Here is a 17,913-nt window from a genome sequence, read left to right on the forward strand (position 1 = left end):
AATGGAAGACTTGGATGATCATAAGTTGCTTGAAGTTAATACACTACTATGGTGTCGGGTTTTGCTTGGTACTTTGGAGGTGTGTTCGCGGGATAGCATCTTATGGGTTAGTGGTTTGTTGGCAATCAATGGTATGGGTTTGGTTAGACTATTTTGTACATTTTTCTTATATACCTTATACTTTGTATTATTACCTTTCATCTCTAACCCAAATTTCCCATCCTTCATTGTAAATATCCATATATACATAGCCTTAGCATAACTATACAACCACCTTTATGCCTATTTTGACGATGTACTTGATGCCTGCACCATGTTGGTGGAGCTACGATCCTGGTTCAAGCCTATGGTAAAACAGTATACATCACGACTGAGCTATGAGTGATTCTTCATATATTCAACCCTGTTAGACCTAAAAATGGTGTTAAAATGTAATATTTTAGAGATGGAAGGGGCATTAGTAAAATCTTAGATTTATGGTATAAATACCCCCTTCCACACCTAATTTGTAAGACTTTTACCATTTCTTAATTAAAAACACACACATTCCACACATTTTCTCTCTAATCTTCATCCCTAACCTCCATACACACTCAAACACCTTTTCACAAACAAACTCCATAAATTGCACAAATAGAGCTTAAATTTGTTTATAACATTTGGTATCAGAGCAAAATAACTACATGTTAACGATCCAGAGCTCAATTTGTTGCAATTTCTATCAATTTTTCATCAATATTCGAATTTTTATCCAAAACCGTTTTCTTCACTGTTCATCATTTGATCATCTCACAAATCACATGAAATCACAATTATTTGTTCACCAATAAGATTCCTGATAGTTAAAAACATAATCCTATCAAATTTCACGTTTTAATTCAATCCGAATTGCGAGTTTGAATTTTGAGATTTTTTGCTCAAAATTTAGGTTTTGAATCTGTTATGTTTTGAGGTGAATTGTGTTAATCGGATTGTTGCTAAGGTGAAAACAAACAGTTTGCAAGTGGTTTCATGTTCTAATTCCCAGAAAATCAAAAGTTATTGAAGTTTTAAGGTTCATCAATGGAGTTTTATGTTGAAACTGAACTGTTGGAGAAGATGAAGTGAAATTAAAACGATCTAATTTAGATCGTTTCAGTTTTACATACTTCATATTTACTTCAGTCATTGTAGCTTGTAAAACGATTCAATTTAGATCGTTTTGACAAGTGTGGTTGTGTTGTGAAAAATTGATTGTGGCTAACTGATCCTTTGGATTGGTTTTGGTCAATTCAATTTCTTGAAAATTCTGATAAGAAACCAAAACGATCTCTTTTAGATCGTTTCAATTTTGGTGAAACCAAAACGATCTCTTTTAGATCGTTTCAGCTCTTTGATTCCAAAACGATCTAAATTAGATCGTTTCACCTACAAGTTTCCAAAACGATCTCTTTTTAGATCGTTCTACCTTTCATTCCTTTCAAGATCGTTTCACTTCCTAATTCCTTTTAGAGCGTTTCATTTCCAATCCTAAAACGATCTTCATTTAGATCGTTTCAACCAAGATCATTCCAATTCAGAAAATCCAAAATAAAATATAAAAATAAAAATACAAATTTGTTAGCGTTCGAAATAATTTGTTTGGCGGGAAAAATAATTTTTGCCCATGATCTTAAAATGGCATTATTCATGGAGATTTGAAGTTTGTTAGCGTTCGAAAAATTTTCGGTCCATTTTTGTGCGTTTTCGACGCGGTTTCGGCGATATTTTTTTTGAAATTATCAAATTTTTCCTATGATCATGATATCCAAAATTTACATAAAATTCCAAGTTTCATAAGAACATATTTCGACAGCAAAATTTGGAGGGAAACCTGAAATTCAAAAATCTTCAATTCTTAATTCTTCATTTCAATTTAAAACACAATATCATTTCATTTCTTTCCACCTTTGCTCAACAAAATGACAAGTCCAAGTATCTCAAATTCGGTCAAAAATGATTACGTCCTCAATTTTTGGTTAACTTCCTCACCCAAGACACCTACTTCATCTGAAAAAAAAATTCATAAAGGTGGACTGTGCTCATGTTGTACGACTACTTTTTCGCAATCTGAAATAACTCCTTGTCAAGTAATGAAGTTAATGATTCATTCGATTGCAACTGAAAATGTAAAGTTTCAAGAGGAAGTAGTCACGTTACAAGCTGAGAATGTCAAACTGAAAGAACAGATTACCTACTTTCAAGCTGGGAATGTAAGGCTTAGAAGTGAGATAAAAGAACTTCGAGATAAAATTGGAAACATTAAAGTTTGGAATGAAATTGACAAGCAAACTTTGAAGAAGAATGATGAGTTGATGTCACAAGTTTCATCCTTGGAAGCTCGTCTCTTGAAGGAAACAACTATTGCTTCAAAGATAAAGGCTGAAGTGTCAACAATTTCTTTGTCTGATTTGAGTTCTTTGGTTGAAAAACAACTTGAGAAGATTGAAAGTCGAATTGAATCTTTCAAGTCGAAATCTCTTGATACAAAAGTTGAAGCTTTTCTGAAACAATCGAGTAGTTCTCCTGCTTACAAGATTGGTGATGTTCCAAAAACCCCCAACCGTAAAGTGTCTCAGTTTACCAACTATGCCTTGGAAAAGGATAGAAGGTACTCTCAGAAGACAAATATTGATGGAACAAAGACTCTCATTCCATTCTTATCATTTGAAGACAATACCAAGTTCATCTCTCAAGCAAAAGCTCAGTTGACAAAGACTGTGCCAAAGTCATTTTATAAGCCCAAGTCAACTGAGTCAAGGACATTCAAATATTCATTTTGGGAGCTATTTGATCTTGCACCAAAACCATTTGCAGTGCAAAAAGTGAATGTCTTTGCATCTCCACTATGTCCACGAAAACTCAACTTTTCAACGACTTCGAGTTTTCACCCTCCATGGACTGCAGATTCTATTCGTCGAATCGATGACACTTTCCTTTGGAGTTTCAAGACTAAAACCATTGGGTCTACACTAAAATGGGTCCCAAAGGTTGTTGTTAAGTGATTCGATGAATATGGCTTATACACATGTCAGTGTATCACCCGGGCTAAAGATGTTGTTTATTGGACTACTACTTCATAATAGTTGATTCCCCAGCTTCGACTTCAAAGAAACATGATGAACATGTAGCCACACATTCATCATGAGGGGAAGAAAGAGAACAATGAAGTCGAACGACCTTAATGTCTTCTTGAAATTTGATGGGGAGAAACAAGAAAGTTCATCATTTGAGGGGAAGTAAGAAGATATGTTAATAAGGATGGGAAGTAAGAAGATATGTTGATTCTTTGAAGAAAACTATCTCTAACGTGGTGGGTACGCCGCGGGTACACCCTATACATAAGCGTTGGTGGTACGCAAATATGACTGTTTGATCGAGGGGAAGTTTGTGATGAAGAAGAATGTTTATCTAAATGCTTCAAGAGAGAGATTCATTAATCAAGGGGAAGTGTGACAAAGTTAAGATTGTCAAGAAGATGCTTTCATGTTCAAATCTAAAAGAGCCAAGATCAAGCTTCCGCAAAGTGTTTTAAAAACTCAAGAGCCAAATCCATTTTCCGCAGTGCATTTACTCTGAAAAGATTAGTTTGATGGAAGATCTTGAAGACAATGAGAAAGCTTCGAAGACCTTCATCAACAAATTCGTATTTAAAGACGTTGAATTACATTTCAACACCAATGGGAAGAATGTTAGACCTATAAATGGTGTTAAAATGTAATATTTTAGAGATGGAAGGGGCATTAGTGAAATCTTAGATTTATGGTATAAATACCCCCTTCCACACCTAATTTGTAAGACTTTTACCATTTCTTAATTAAAAACACACACATTCCACACATTTTCTCTCTAATCTTCATCCCTAACCTCCATACACACTCAAACACCTTTTCACACACAAACTCCATAAATTGCACAAATAGAGCTTAAATTTGTTTATAACAAACCCCAAAAGTAAGTTTGTTGGAGTAGAATGATATTGATAGGTTCGTTTGTTTCACTTATGCTTAGTTGAGTTATCATGGCTTGCAGATTGTTCAGGTATTGTCAAACATTTCGGGGTTTCATTTAAGATTAAAACTACTTCACCCGCCTTTTGTCATTTAACATGCTTGGTGTTGCTTCTTTTTGATACTCGTAACTTGTTTTGATAGTTTCATTGTCAGGAACGCTATTTCTTAAAATTCCGGGTTTGCTTGAGGACAAGCAATGCTCAAGTGTGGGGGGATTTGATGGCACCAATTTATACCCATCGCCCACATCATTATTGGCCATTTTATTATGTATTTTAAGTCGATTTTATGTGCATTTGGTGCGTTTATGGTGTTTGTTAGTGTTTTCAGGCTCTAAAAAGGTTACGCGTTCATTTAGTACATTTTCGGAAGATTTATAGGCCTAGAAGTTGATTTGTGATATCGAGAGTTGTTTCAAGTGGAAAAGATTGCGAAATTCGGCAAGCATTCAAGATCGAAAGAAAATTTTTGAATGCAGCAGTTGACTGCGCCGCACTGAGAGACACCAAGTCCCAATGCGCCGCAGTCATACCTCAAGAGACAAGAAATAATGCAGAGAGTTTGTACTGGCCGCAGTGAGGGTGCCCAAGCGCCACTGCGCCGCAGTCACCCAAAGGTTAAAATTGGACCTGGGATTTGGCTGTGCCGCAGTGGAGGTATTCATAAGCCACTGTGCCGCAATCTTTAAGAAGTCAAACGAGATCAGTCAAAGGGTCCTCACTGCACCACAATGAGGAGCATCACTTGCCCACTGCGCCGCAGTGGGGAGACGGACCTGAAGGGTTTGAGTCGTTTTCTGCATCAGATTTAAAGGGGGTATAAATACAACCATAACCCTAATTCCGAAAATCATCTAAAGTCTTTCTAGGAGCTGCTCTACAAGGGGTTCTATCAGGTGTCCAAGCAAGATATTTTCTTAGGCGGATCCACTGAAGATTCACGAGCACCCATCTAGATCGTATTACATTACTGTCTTGCTATTTTCTATTTCTTAAACGATTGGTACAATATGTTCTTCTCTTATTTTGATTATTATTGTTCTTCAATCATGAGTGGCCAAACTATTTATCATCCACCTTGATGAAACTAGACGAATGATGTGATTGCAATATTTTTAATTCAAAGGGTTTATTTAATTATCGTCGTTCCGTGATCTTGATGATTTAACTCTTTTTTAATAATTATTATGATATTGGTTGCATATAAATTCTTCGTTGGTGGTACCAGTTGAATGTATATGTGATTTTAAAATGATTGTTTGTCTATGAGCAATTATCACTAGTTCATGGTATGATAGTGAATATCATTTTAAGAAAAGAGTAATTTTATCAACGTAATTTATGACGGTTGGTGGTACCACGTTATTTTTACATAGGAGCAATTGATAATTTGATAGTCAGTAAAACTAATAGTTGGAAGAGTTGTCTTGGCATCGGTGGTACCGGTTTGGGTAATTTAACTAGCAACTTAGGTGATTTGGTAATTTGTTCAAGGTTGGTGGTACTATTTGAGCACCTTAATCTTTTCACGATTATCTTTAAACTCAAATAAATTTGGTCTTCATTAAATACAATCACATTTGAAGTCAAGTGATTTCAAGGTGGATGACTTTTATTAATATTGTCTGAAGTTCTTCTTTACTTTTATGTAATTTGTCTTTCAAATTTATTTCAATTTTATTGTCAAAAGGATTTTCGAAGCAACACCCGTTTTTCCAAACCATTTCATCAAACAACTAGTCAATCCAATCCCTGAGAACGAACACGGTCTTACCCCTTAACTATATTACAAACGGTCAGGTCCACTGCCTATAAATGCGTAGTAGTGAGTTTTTAGGTGATTCTAGTTTATAAATTTTAAAGCACGATTTAGCACACCAGATAAGAAGTACCTGACTGCCGGTTTTGATAACCAGTATTCTGACTGAAGTTTCTCTGTTGCTGATTCTGAACATAGCTAACATCCTGGGCAGGCTGGTCTAGGCAATCTTCAGTATAATGCAACTTTCCACAGTAGTCACAACCATCCGCCATGACCTTCTCATCTCTCTCAAGACTCCTGAACCTGTTATCTTGGTTGTCAAACCTTTCATTGATTTGTTTTGAATGGGCCATGACTTCAACAACTAGCCTTTAATTTTCACTACTTTCTACTTTAGCCACGGTCTTGCTTCCAGATCTCTACCTTGGGTTTCTTCACTGGTTGAGAACTCCTTGGCCATATCATCAAGGATCTTATACCCTTCACTTGGAGTAACATTATTCAAACTACCTCCAAAAGCAATCGCTAGTTCCCTTTTAGTTTTCCTCGGTAATCCATCATAAAAGATCTCAACAATTGCCTCAGTATTCGTGCTATGCCCCGGACAGTTTCGGAGCATCTCCTTGTATCTCTTCCAAGCATCAACAACATCCTCTCTAGTGTCCTGAGTAAATGCCCTGATCTGATTCTCGAGTTGCGTTTGAGTTCTTACATAATAGAACTCATCTATGAAGGCTTCTCTAAGTTCAGCCCAAGTAGAGTACAAGTCATCCGGTAATTCTTTAAACCAAGCTTTTGCTTCTCTGCAAAGAGTAAGGGCAAAAAGCTCTAGTTTCACAATGTCAGCTTGCACTGTACCATACTGATATAACCTACAAATCTTTTCAAACCTATCAAGGTGGGCATATGGATCACTTCTTGTCACTCCATCAAACTTATCTTCTTCAACACTTTTGAGATTGTTACCCTTCAAGGAAAAATCTGTTGCGATTGTCGGCGGGCGAATAGCTGTGCCCCGGTTAGCCGGTATGGTTCTTCTTTTTTCCCCTTAGGGACAGTTATTTGGGTCAACTGGTTGTGCGTCACCCATTGCTTTCTGAGTTTGATTTCTATTACCCTTGGAATTATAAAGCTGTTCGGTTCAGGTGTTCTAAGTTTTTCTTCAAATTTTGGTTCCAAGTCTTCACCTGTTTGAAAATTTTTTGAAGCTTTCTTCAACTGATTAACTAACTGGTCTTTCAAGGGTTCAGTTGATGATGAGGTTTCTGGCTCTATGTTGTTGGTTGAAGAGGGCTCCGTGTTGTTGTTCCGCACCAAGCGACATCTGACCTAACCTGGATTAGACAAAGAATTAAGCAAAGGTTGGGCAGAAGCTCTTGTGTTCATCAACTAACAAGAACCTGCACAATCACCACAAGACAAAACGTTAACCGCACCTGGGACAAATAAGATAAAAAATGAAAACAGAAATAAAACTATTTAATAAAACAATTAACTTTCTCACAAATGAATGCGAGAAAGGATCAAATCACAAAATTAAACTACTTAAAATTTGTCCCCGGCAACAGCGCCAAAAACTTGATGTGTAATTTCAAGTTTTAAAATTTATATCACGAAATACCTAGCTATGGTCTACTACACACTTGCAGGTAGTGTACCCGTTCGTATGGAATATACTAACTTGGTAAGTACGAGGTCGAACACAAGGACTTTGTGGCCGAATTGCCACGGTGCAAAATTAAACTAAGAAAATGATTAAATCCAGTATGACCGGGGAAGGGATCGTCCTAAAACGATAGTAAAAATGATCTTATGACAAAAGAGATTTAAAAGTCATCCATCTTGATCTCGCTCAACGACATGTTCAGATTGCACATAAATGAAGTTCAAATTCAGTTAAGTTGATAAAGATAATCGTGACAAAATAAAGACACAAACTGGTAACACCAATGTTTGTAAAATCATTTAAATCACCTAATTAATCAGTTCCATTGTAAAAGTCGGTACCACCAATGCTTAAAACAACTTCCCTAACCAACTAGTTTATTTGATTATCATATTAATGTGAAGATAACGTGGTACCACCAACCGTTATACAACACGTTGACAAAATAACTTATTTTATTAATATGACATTCACTATCATACCATGAACTAGTGATAACTGTTTATAGACAAACAATTAATTGAAAATCACATACATATTCAACTAGTACCACTAAAGAAGAACACATATGCCACCAATATCAAAATAAAAATTAATAAGGATAAATAAGAATTTAGCTACTCATATTAAAATAATTGAAACAAACAAAGATAGAAGAAATCATGTTATACCAATATATTGAAAAGAATGCGGTAGCAACAATGATTGTAATCCAAGGCTGAAAAGATGAAAACCCTAACAGCTTGTTTGCTCCAAAATACTAAAAACAATAGGTTATACTAAGAAAAACTCTCTCCAAATTCGTACATAATGCAGAACCCTAATCATCTATTCATACAAAAAGGTCGTGTAACGGCCGTTACATCCGTCACACCCGTTACACTTCTACTAAAGCCCTAACGGCCGTTACACGCAAAGAACTTCCTTACGGCAGTTACGTGCCCGTTATAGGGATAATCCAAAGTTCCCATGTAACGGGTGTTACATGCTCCAGTTTCCGTTTTCTTCGTCTTTCACTCGATTTCGACCAAATCCTTATCTCGTTTCTTCCATATATAATCAAAATCAACCAATTCATCCGTATAGTTATTTTTCAACTTGAAAACACTTAATACTACCTCAAAGCATCGAAAGTTGGATATAAACTATTAAAATTATGAATAATTGGTCCTAAAATCATGTGGGAAATGGTATAAAATACGACACATCAATCTAGCTAGTATGATACTTAAAACCTAATTTGATTATGTTTTCAAACTAAAAACGTTGTCCACAATTGTCATCCGGTGTTTCATAGATTTTATTGTCCATCTCTTCCTTCAAGTTATCAAATATTTTGCCAATGAATGATGTCGAATCAACAATGTTTTTCTATAGCTGCAAACAGGCTTATATGGACTCGGAACCAGTGCTAGTTTTGGCGATCTTTGGGACCAATAATGGACGGTACCAGTCTCATGTCCTCCCTAATTCTAAGTATATTTTTTAAAAACATAATTTTAAAAAATTTGCTTCTTCGTTTAATAGAGAAAAACAAAATTTAACATTTTGGATGTTAACAGTTGCACTTTTATGAACAGTTAATAGACTCATGATAAGAAGGTTTTAGGAAATAAACCAGAGGAGTATCCGCGCAATGCGGTGGTGGTGGCGGCTGGGCGGGTGCGACGGCAGTGGCAGTAGCGGTTGGTTATTAAAGTAAAAGTAATTAATATAAAATGGGGAATTTTAAGGGTTGTAGATCGTTTGTAGATAATTTCATTAAGAATATTATAAATGTACTATTACGAAAATTTTAAATTGATTAGTAAAGGAGAGGGAAGTTTGAGTAGATAGATGTTGGGAAATTTTTTTGAAGGTATATTGGGTAGATTTAGTGTGTGAGTTGAGAAAAAGGCAATTTATGTATCTTAAAGTCGAAAAACTGAAAAAGAATGATGGTTTAGTTTATAAAGAAATAAGATAAATTATCACAAATCGTCCCAGTGGTTTGCTCGATTTGCATTTTCGTCCCTGTACTTTTTTTTATCACTAAGTGTCCCTGGGTTTTTTCATTTCATTACCAGACGTCCCTGCCACTAACAACCGTTAGTTTTCATCCGTTAAACCCCTCATGTGCAACATGATGGCATTTTTGTCCAGTTTGCAACCATAGGGACTATTTATGATAAAAACATATTTGAAGGACTATTTGTAACAAAAGAGAAAAACTCATCATCTTCCTCCCTCTCTCACTCCCACCATCAGCCAAACTTCCGGCCATCCTTACAGCCTCTTGTCGCCGCTTTTTTTTACCATAAAAAACTACGACCATCATCCCCAACAACAATTAGGGCTTCATCTTTAATCAGAACCACATCATAATCGTTGTCGCTGCTGCTCTGCCACTTTACTGTAGCTGTTGTTGTTGTTTCGTTTTTCAATCACCATTACACGACTCCATAACATCCCAGGAAAGTATGGAACGTAAGTAACGACCTTATAAACAAACCCATTTCGTCCCTCTCTCTAGAAACCCTAATCTTTTCCTTTTTTTCTTCTCTCTCTCTCTCTATCTCTCTCACACACACACAACCACGCATCACCGGACTACCACCACCTCACGACGGTCTATAAAGAAGAAGAGACGTTCAAGCTTCAATACCAGTCGTTATAGATCTGACTTGCTCGATCATTATGTTTTTCTCTTCGGTTTCGTTTCAAAACCGCCATAGACTACCACTTTTCAACACCTTTTATTACTACCATGAATCATCACTGTTTTGTCAATGTTTTTGAGACTGAAATGGTTGACGTTTGTCAATGTTTTTGTAACCATAGTGGGGTGATGGTTCGGTTTCCGGCGAACTTTTCCGGCGGTGGCGGGTGGTGGTCGACCTTTTAGAAGACGTAGTCGGAGTTTGTGTGGGAGAAGGAATCCAAAGATTTTTTTTAATCCAATGTGTTTATTACAAATAGTCCCCGTGGTTACGAACTTGACGATAATACCCTCATGTGCATTGCACATAAGAGGTTTAATGGGGCAAACTAATGGCTGTTAGTGTTAGGGATGGTTGGCAATGAAAATGAAAAGTACAGGGAGACTTAGTGATAAAAAAAAATACATGATGAAAATACGAATCGAGCAAACCACAGGGACGATTTGTGAAAATTTCTCAAGAAATAAAAATATCCTTGGAGATGAACGTATTATTGCCCATTATAAGATAAAATCCAATGGACTGGGTCTAGCCCATTACATGGAGGCTTTGCCTTTTTCAATCTTTGACACAACATATTTTAGGGCTTTAGGTAGTTATTCACAAGAAATTTGTTGTTCAAAAGAAAAGACAGAATTCAAATGTCTGGAGAAAAATAGTTACTTTAACTTGATATTATCAATTGAAACATTGTGATATTGACGACATTTCATTTGAAGGACAATAAAAGAGTACATGTGTACTTATGTGTTTATGTATGTATGTGCGTAAGGGCGTTGTTTAAAAGCAAGATATGAATGACATGTGAAATTAGGTGATGTTAGTTTGGTGAAGCACAAATTATATTAATACACAAAAAGAGGAACAATTTGAAATCTAAACAAGATTTGAATGTACTTCAAATTTAAAGTCATTTGATGATCACACCATATCAAATGTTATACATAACACCCGGATCAAACTGAATATCAAAAAATAGGGATAAAATCTTCAAAATGTATTCAATTATGTTCAAAAGTTTATATGGTGCATCGACATTTAAACCTATAAAAAGTAAGAGTCAAAGGTGCAGTTCCAAATTTTGGCTTTGTGGTAACTTTTGGCTTTGTTTAAGCCAATAGAAAAGAGCCACGTGGACATGCCAAAATATTGTCAATTTTTGCCAAAAACTAGCCAAAATTGACGGTATAGTGCCAATTTTTGCCAAAAGTTATCACTTTGTTCTTTAAACAATTTTATTATTAAACATTAAACAACTAAACATTACATTTATTTAAAACATAAAACATTACATACTTAAGAAATTCAAAAACGTACTAAATTAAAATTACAAATCGTAAAACTGAAATTACAAGTTAGCGCCAACCAAATTGCGAGTCGTCTGAGTCCACATTACTGTCACCATTATTGTGGTGGATGTATTCATTGTGTTCAGGGGAATTGTCACTGCCCAGAATAACTTATTCCTCTTTCGGGTCTACTTCGCCGACGCTACCTTGCCAAAATTCCGCGTGTTCAAACGTCCTCCATAATGTGGCATTGGCGGCAGTAAGCTGATCAAAGGTTTGGTTCAACTAGGCGACCTTCTCTTGCAGATATGTAACGTACTAGACATCCAGCTCATTATGGTGCGATCATCGTTCATCACTTTCGGTAAGGTGAGCAGACTTTTGAGCTTGTATGTCGTTAATCAAAGACCTAACGTCGGTTTTATGCTTGTCATCGCCAAGCATGTGGTGCTGCATCGAGTTTTTAACGTCGAATAAAGAGGTTGTTGGTCTGTAGTTTGCCATGAATGATATGTTGATAGTTTATTGTATGTTGTATGTAGTTTGTTTGATGAATATGTATGGTGTTTAATGGTTTATATAGAAGTTGAAAAAGAAAAAAAAAAACAAAAAGAAAATGCACGTTGCTTAACGTTAAAAAAAAGGTCACTTTAGCCACGTGGCAATGCCCCAACGTTTACATTCATCAGCCGAATATAGCCGATGGAAGGAGCCGATATAAACTGCTGATGCTTGTCGATTGATAGGCAGGGGCGGATGTACGTTGTTAGTACTGGGGGAGTGGGGGTACTTCCCCATAAACCATTGTGAAAGTTATAATGTTTTCAAGCTAAGTAGTGGCCCAAATGAGTTATACCCCCGCCCAATTTACAAAGTGCCCTCCAAAAAAAAACTAACAATGAAATAAAATAAGGAATTGTCTCATAAATATCTACCAATAAACTAAAACATGATTAATAGGTTCTTCAAATTATACATGGCGAAATCCTTAATTGACAAGTGTTATTTCTAATCTATTTTTAATTATAATTTTATTTTATTCCCTTTATGTTAGTATTAGTATGGAAATCTAATTAGGTTTATGTTTGAGTTTTATATAGAGATATGACCTATATGCTATATGCTTATAAGTACAAACCTAACATATGTACACATTTAGTTTTAGGAAATTATTGTTCTAAATCAAGAGGAATGAATTGAATATCTCATTTAAACGTAGGTATAATTATTTTGTTTAATATTATTAATATTTTTAAGAATTTAAAGGTATGTACGATAGATTGATATCCATGTTAAACACCAGCCATCAACCTCTTTTATTAAGCAGTATTGTTTATTTTTTTAAACTATATATATTTTAACCATTATTCGTCTAGATGTCTTATGATAATGTTTTAGAACTCAATTCTATTGTTTCCCATAAAAGGGCAGGGATATATGTGTTTGTTATTATTAAAATATAAATTAGGATGTTTAGTGAAAACCTATCTATAACTATAACTAACTATAAAGCATTTTGGATTTCTAATTTTGAAATGTCTTAAAAATTCAGACTTTTCATATTACCACTCTTATATATTTATCATATATATCATTTATCTTTTAATATACTTATACTATCACCCTTTACATCATTTATATTTACATTAATCACTTACACTACTCGACGCCGGCACTACCACCACACTACTGTCACCGCCGCATTGCGCGGGGACCCTTCTATTTGAGTTAGTGAAAACCTGTTTGGTAAAAACCTATTGAATTAAAATAAAAAACAAATAATTATTCCAAAATATGTTTAAATTTCATTCTTTATATACAATGTAAACATTATCCATACATATAGGACTAGTACCACTATATAATCTTGTTAAGGTTTTTACGACGTGGCAAAGATAAGACTTCTTTTGTCTTTCCCCAATTTGTGGACCTCAATTTGAATTTCGTTACATATTATATGTTGAGAATTGATATTCGTACCATGATTTATGATTAAGTTATCGCATTGTACAAATGAAACAGTACACTGTACAAGTAAATAATGCATGTATATGATAGATCTATTAAATTAGATGATACTAATATCATCTCCTTATATGTATTTGTGCTTAGTTACTTACATTTTGTTTCACTAATCCATTATGTTAAACATGTTACAACAAGATATAGATCCACGTTTTTCATGTACACGTTAAAAACTATAGTCTACAAATTATCTTTTCCTCGATCAGAGTATATTTCCAGAATCCAGCTGATATCATATACACTAGAAGAACATGGTTATAGATCAACATGAGAGTCATGAAACCAGTTCCAGGATATACCCAAAACAAGAAACTGCCTTTATTTATTGTTCTATAAAACTACATTGCTTGCATAATCATGTCGTAAAACCACACGCCGGCATGGTCAAGTTTATAATCCAGAACAAACTTGATATGTATGACAGTAGAAAAGAAAAAACAGACACATAATTGTTTACGCTTTCCATGATTACAATGGAGGAGTCTCGGAGTCCAGATAAGTTGAAATACCAGCACCAAATCGTGAACCCTTGACTGAATCAGCAGATGCAATGGAATCGAGCTCAGCCATCTCTTCCGGTGTTAGCTTCACAGATAAAGCACCGATGTTCTGTTCAAGGTTTTCCATCTTGGTGGTTCCAGGAATGGGCACCACATCATTTCCCTGGTGGTGAAGCCAAGCCAGTGCTAGCTGTGATGTTGTGCACCCCTTCTTAGCCGCTATCTCATTGACCCTCTCGTAAAAAATCTTGTTGTGGTCAAGATTCTCAGGTTGCAACCTTGGAAGAAAGGCACTCTGTAAAAATGACAATAAAATTAAGTAGAATGTAGCTTTAAAAAACTAGTTTGAATGGGTCAGGCCGAGTGAATGTTCAACGTTTATTATAAATTGCTAATAGATCATTTTAATAAGTATTAAAAAGACAAATAGATCATTTTTTATTACATAAATAAATTAGATAGATTATTTTTGAAATAATATAACTTCTGTAATCATATAGGAACCCAACCCGTTTCAGCTCAATTACCCGTTTTGACTAGTAAGTCTGTAACCCGTTTCCACCCCGCCAGTTGTTTTATCGAATAGGAGGGAGCTAAATGATCATGAAAAATAGAACAAAATGTGTAAGTGGCATACTTTACGCAAATCACCCTCTTCCAACTTCTCCATCAATTTTGGACCAGATGAGAAGAATCCTCGTCCTAGAGGGCTGTATGCAACGATCCCAATCCCGAGTTCTCTAATAAGGTATGATATATAGAATCAAGAAAGTTGAGTTCTAAATCATTAGTTGTTGGTTACATAAAAAAAGAAAAATTAAAGAAAAAGAAAGGCAGCAGATTAATGACAGCAATATATCTAACCTGCAAGTAGGAATGATATCATCTTCGACATCTCTAGCCCACAAGGACCATTCTAGTTGTATAGCTGTTATTGGGTGCACAGCATGGGCTCTTCTGATGGTCGATGCTGATGCCTCCGATAATCCAACATATTTGATTTTTCCTTCTTCCACCAACTTCTTTAATTCTCCCATCTAACAGAGAATAAAGATTTAGTACTTACGAGAGTAATAGTAAATAGATTCAACATTCTTTTTTAAATCACCGAATGGGCAGAGCTTATTACACTGAATACTTACTGAACCAGTAAAATATTTTTTAATAACATTCCAAAAGTTAGCCTCAGCTTTTTTTTCTTTTCTTTTTTTTTTTAAATTTTTATTTGTATTTTTTTTTTTTTTTTTGTCACTTCAAATGGAAGATGGGTCATAAACATAGCTAAAAGAGACCAACAAATATGTATTACAATCAAGGTTGTTAGCTTATCATATATCGTCGTAACACCCTTAAACTTAGTGAAATGATATTCATTGATTTAAGGGCGTTAATGGGTTCGAGTCTAATCTCCCACATTTGTGGGGGGTAGATTACTGAGAAGTCCTGGATTCCATCTGTGTAATTTAGGAATATGATATGAGTAGAATAATATGGCTTTAGAAAAAAAAAAAAGTAATGCAGAAACATAATGAACATCACAAGAAGGATCATCTAAAGAGCAGGAAACTAACCGTGATTTCAATAGGCAAACGAGTGTCAATCCTATGCTGGTAATACAAATCAATACAATCGACTTCAAGTCGCTGCAGGCTAGCTTCACAAGAAGCCCTTACAAACGCTGGATCTCCACAAACTTCCCTAAAAGTACCATCATTTTTAATCCCAAATTTAGTTGCTAGCTCTACTTTCTCCCTTATTCCCCCCTTTAAAGCCTGCACTTAAATTTATTTTTTACTAATCAATTGATACAAGGAGATCACAAAACCTGGTATAAAAATGATTGTCACTTAATATAATTTTGAACCGCAATGTACAACACTTTATTCTAGGGCGGTTAAGTGTGCCATAATATAACAAACTATGCACGAAAAGTTATACTGCCTACGAAACTATCGATCACCATTATTGTATACAAGGACTTAGTAAAAATGTTTCAACCTTCTGAGAAAAGGTAATATATTCCTTAAAACAATTAATAATAACAATAAATTAAAAAAATCTAAAAACAAAAACAAAACATTTGATAAGTTAGCTAGTTAGGTAGTTAAATATATGTCCTTGGACTTTAGCTCAATGGTTAAAAGACCATCCCCTTGCAAGAGGTCTTGAGTTCAAGCATTGGGGAGGACATAGGAATTAAGTCCCTTTATGAGGGCTTGATTTGGGTATACCCAGGTTCAAGTCTGAGAGGGCAGGGTTTACCCCTATTAATCGTCGTGTCTTTGAGCGGATTAGTAGGGGGTTTTCCCCCATTGGGTATTTGAAATAGGCATTTCTACTTCGAGGAAGCTCTCTAGCGCGGACCCGGTTAAGACAACATATGCTAGATATCTCGCTGTCGAATCGCAACACGAAGTTTCCAACGAAATTCACCTTTCAAAAAAAAAATATATATATATATATATACCTTGCCAATGAGGATCTCATTGGTTTTGGGGCCGTAAATATCGGAGGTATCAAGAAAAGTAACTCCGGCATTAACGGCATGATGGATAAGCTGGATCATTTCGGGTTCAGATTTAGGTTGTCCGTACATACCGGACATACTCATACAACCTAAACCCTGAGCTGATACTTCTAAACCTTGTGAACCCAATTTCACCCTTGGAACTCTTGCCATTATTATAAAATGGTAATAAATTTGTGTGTGCTTTTAATTTGTAATAAAATGGATGAAAACTATAGAATACGTACAAGTTGATATGAATGAATGTAAGATGTAAATTTATAGAAATAGCTAGAGCCTGTGTTTGAAGTTTCAGAGGGAGTGAGTATAGTCAAAACAATTTCATAGACCATGTTAAATGGTTGATGTAAGCACCTACGTACGTAACATTCGGAATGTAAACTGGATTGTGTAATTTTGGTTCTGTAAATGCTATAGGAATCTCATAGAATTTCAAAACTTGAAAACAGCCTACCCAGTCGGATACTGCTGGTTTTGATCCGTTACGACAATACGTGGTTTATGTGAAGGATGGTACAGAGTTTTGTTTGATGAATTATAATGCTGTCTTTGTTTCTAGCATTGATGCAAGCGTCTATAAAAACATCAATAATAATGATATGATCTGATTTAGAAAAAGATTACACATGTTCCTTGTCAGGGGATACAAATACTTTTTGTGTTGTTTAAACCTTTGTATTCATGACCACCCTACTTTCATTGCTTTCATGCTTTGTGCTTATTTTATCAATATGTTGGCTGATGATCAAGAGGCAGCTAGCAGAGGCTCTGCCGCTCTGGATTTGGAAACACAAAAACTACAGATAGTTCACTGCATGCTAAGTTCGTTGCCTAAGCTTTGATTGGGACTACTCCGGATAATACTAAAAAAATCAGTACCGTTACGGTACCGTTTCATACTGAACCGAGATCTGTATATGTTTTGGTGATGTTTTGGGACTAGTATCATCATGCATGTTATGGTGATTTTTGAGATAGCTGACCCATTGTATGCTAGGTTGTTGCTTCAATCAAGGTTGTTAATTTTCCACATATTAGATTTTTACAGGGTTGTAAAATTCGGGCAGACTCGGCCGGGAACTCGAAATTGGAATCGGTTTTTTTTCTTTTTTTTTAACGGCATTCTATTCTACTCCTACTGCTAAATGACACGTATGCTTGGAAACCAGGACTCTCGAAAAGCCTCTATTAATCCACCCTCACAAATGTGAGAAGTGGGACTCGAACCCAGGTGGATCCTCCCAAGGTCAAAGACCTTACCAATGGGCCACCAACCCCATGGTTTAACGGGTCAAGTTGGCTAGAACCAGGCGAAAACTCAGTCAACGACTTGGTCGCTTGTAAAACTCGGTCAACCTCGCCTGGATCGGTAAAAATCGGCCGTATCGGTAAAGAATCGGTCGGATTGGGTCAAA

At 35.6% G+C, this 17,913-nt stretch overlaps 1 pseudogene; it reads right to left on the reverse strand.

The window, feature by feature from the left end:
• Positions 1 to 13,744: 13,744 nt before the first annotated feature.
• LOC122605111 lies at positions 13,745 to 16,666 on the reverse strand (annotated as a pseudogene).
• Between the last annotated feature and the right edge of the window lie 1,247 nt (positions 16,667 to 17,913).

Source organism: Erigeron canadensis, chromosome 6, assembly GCF_010389155.1.
Source record: "Erigeron canadensis isolate Cc75 chromosome 6, C_canadensis_v1, whole genome shotgun sequence".
In the NCBI taxonomy this organism is placed as follows: Eukaryota; Viridiplantae; Streptophyta; class Magnoliopsida; order Asterales; family Asteraceae; genus Erigeron; species Erigeron canadensis.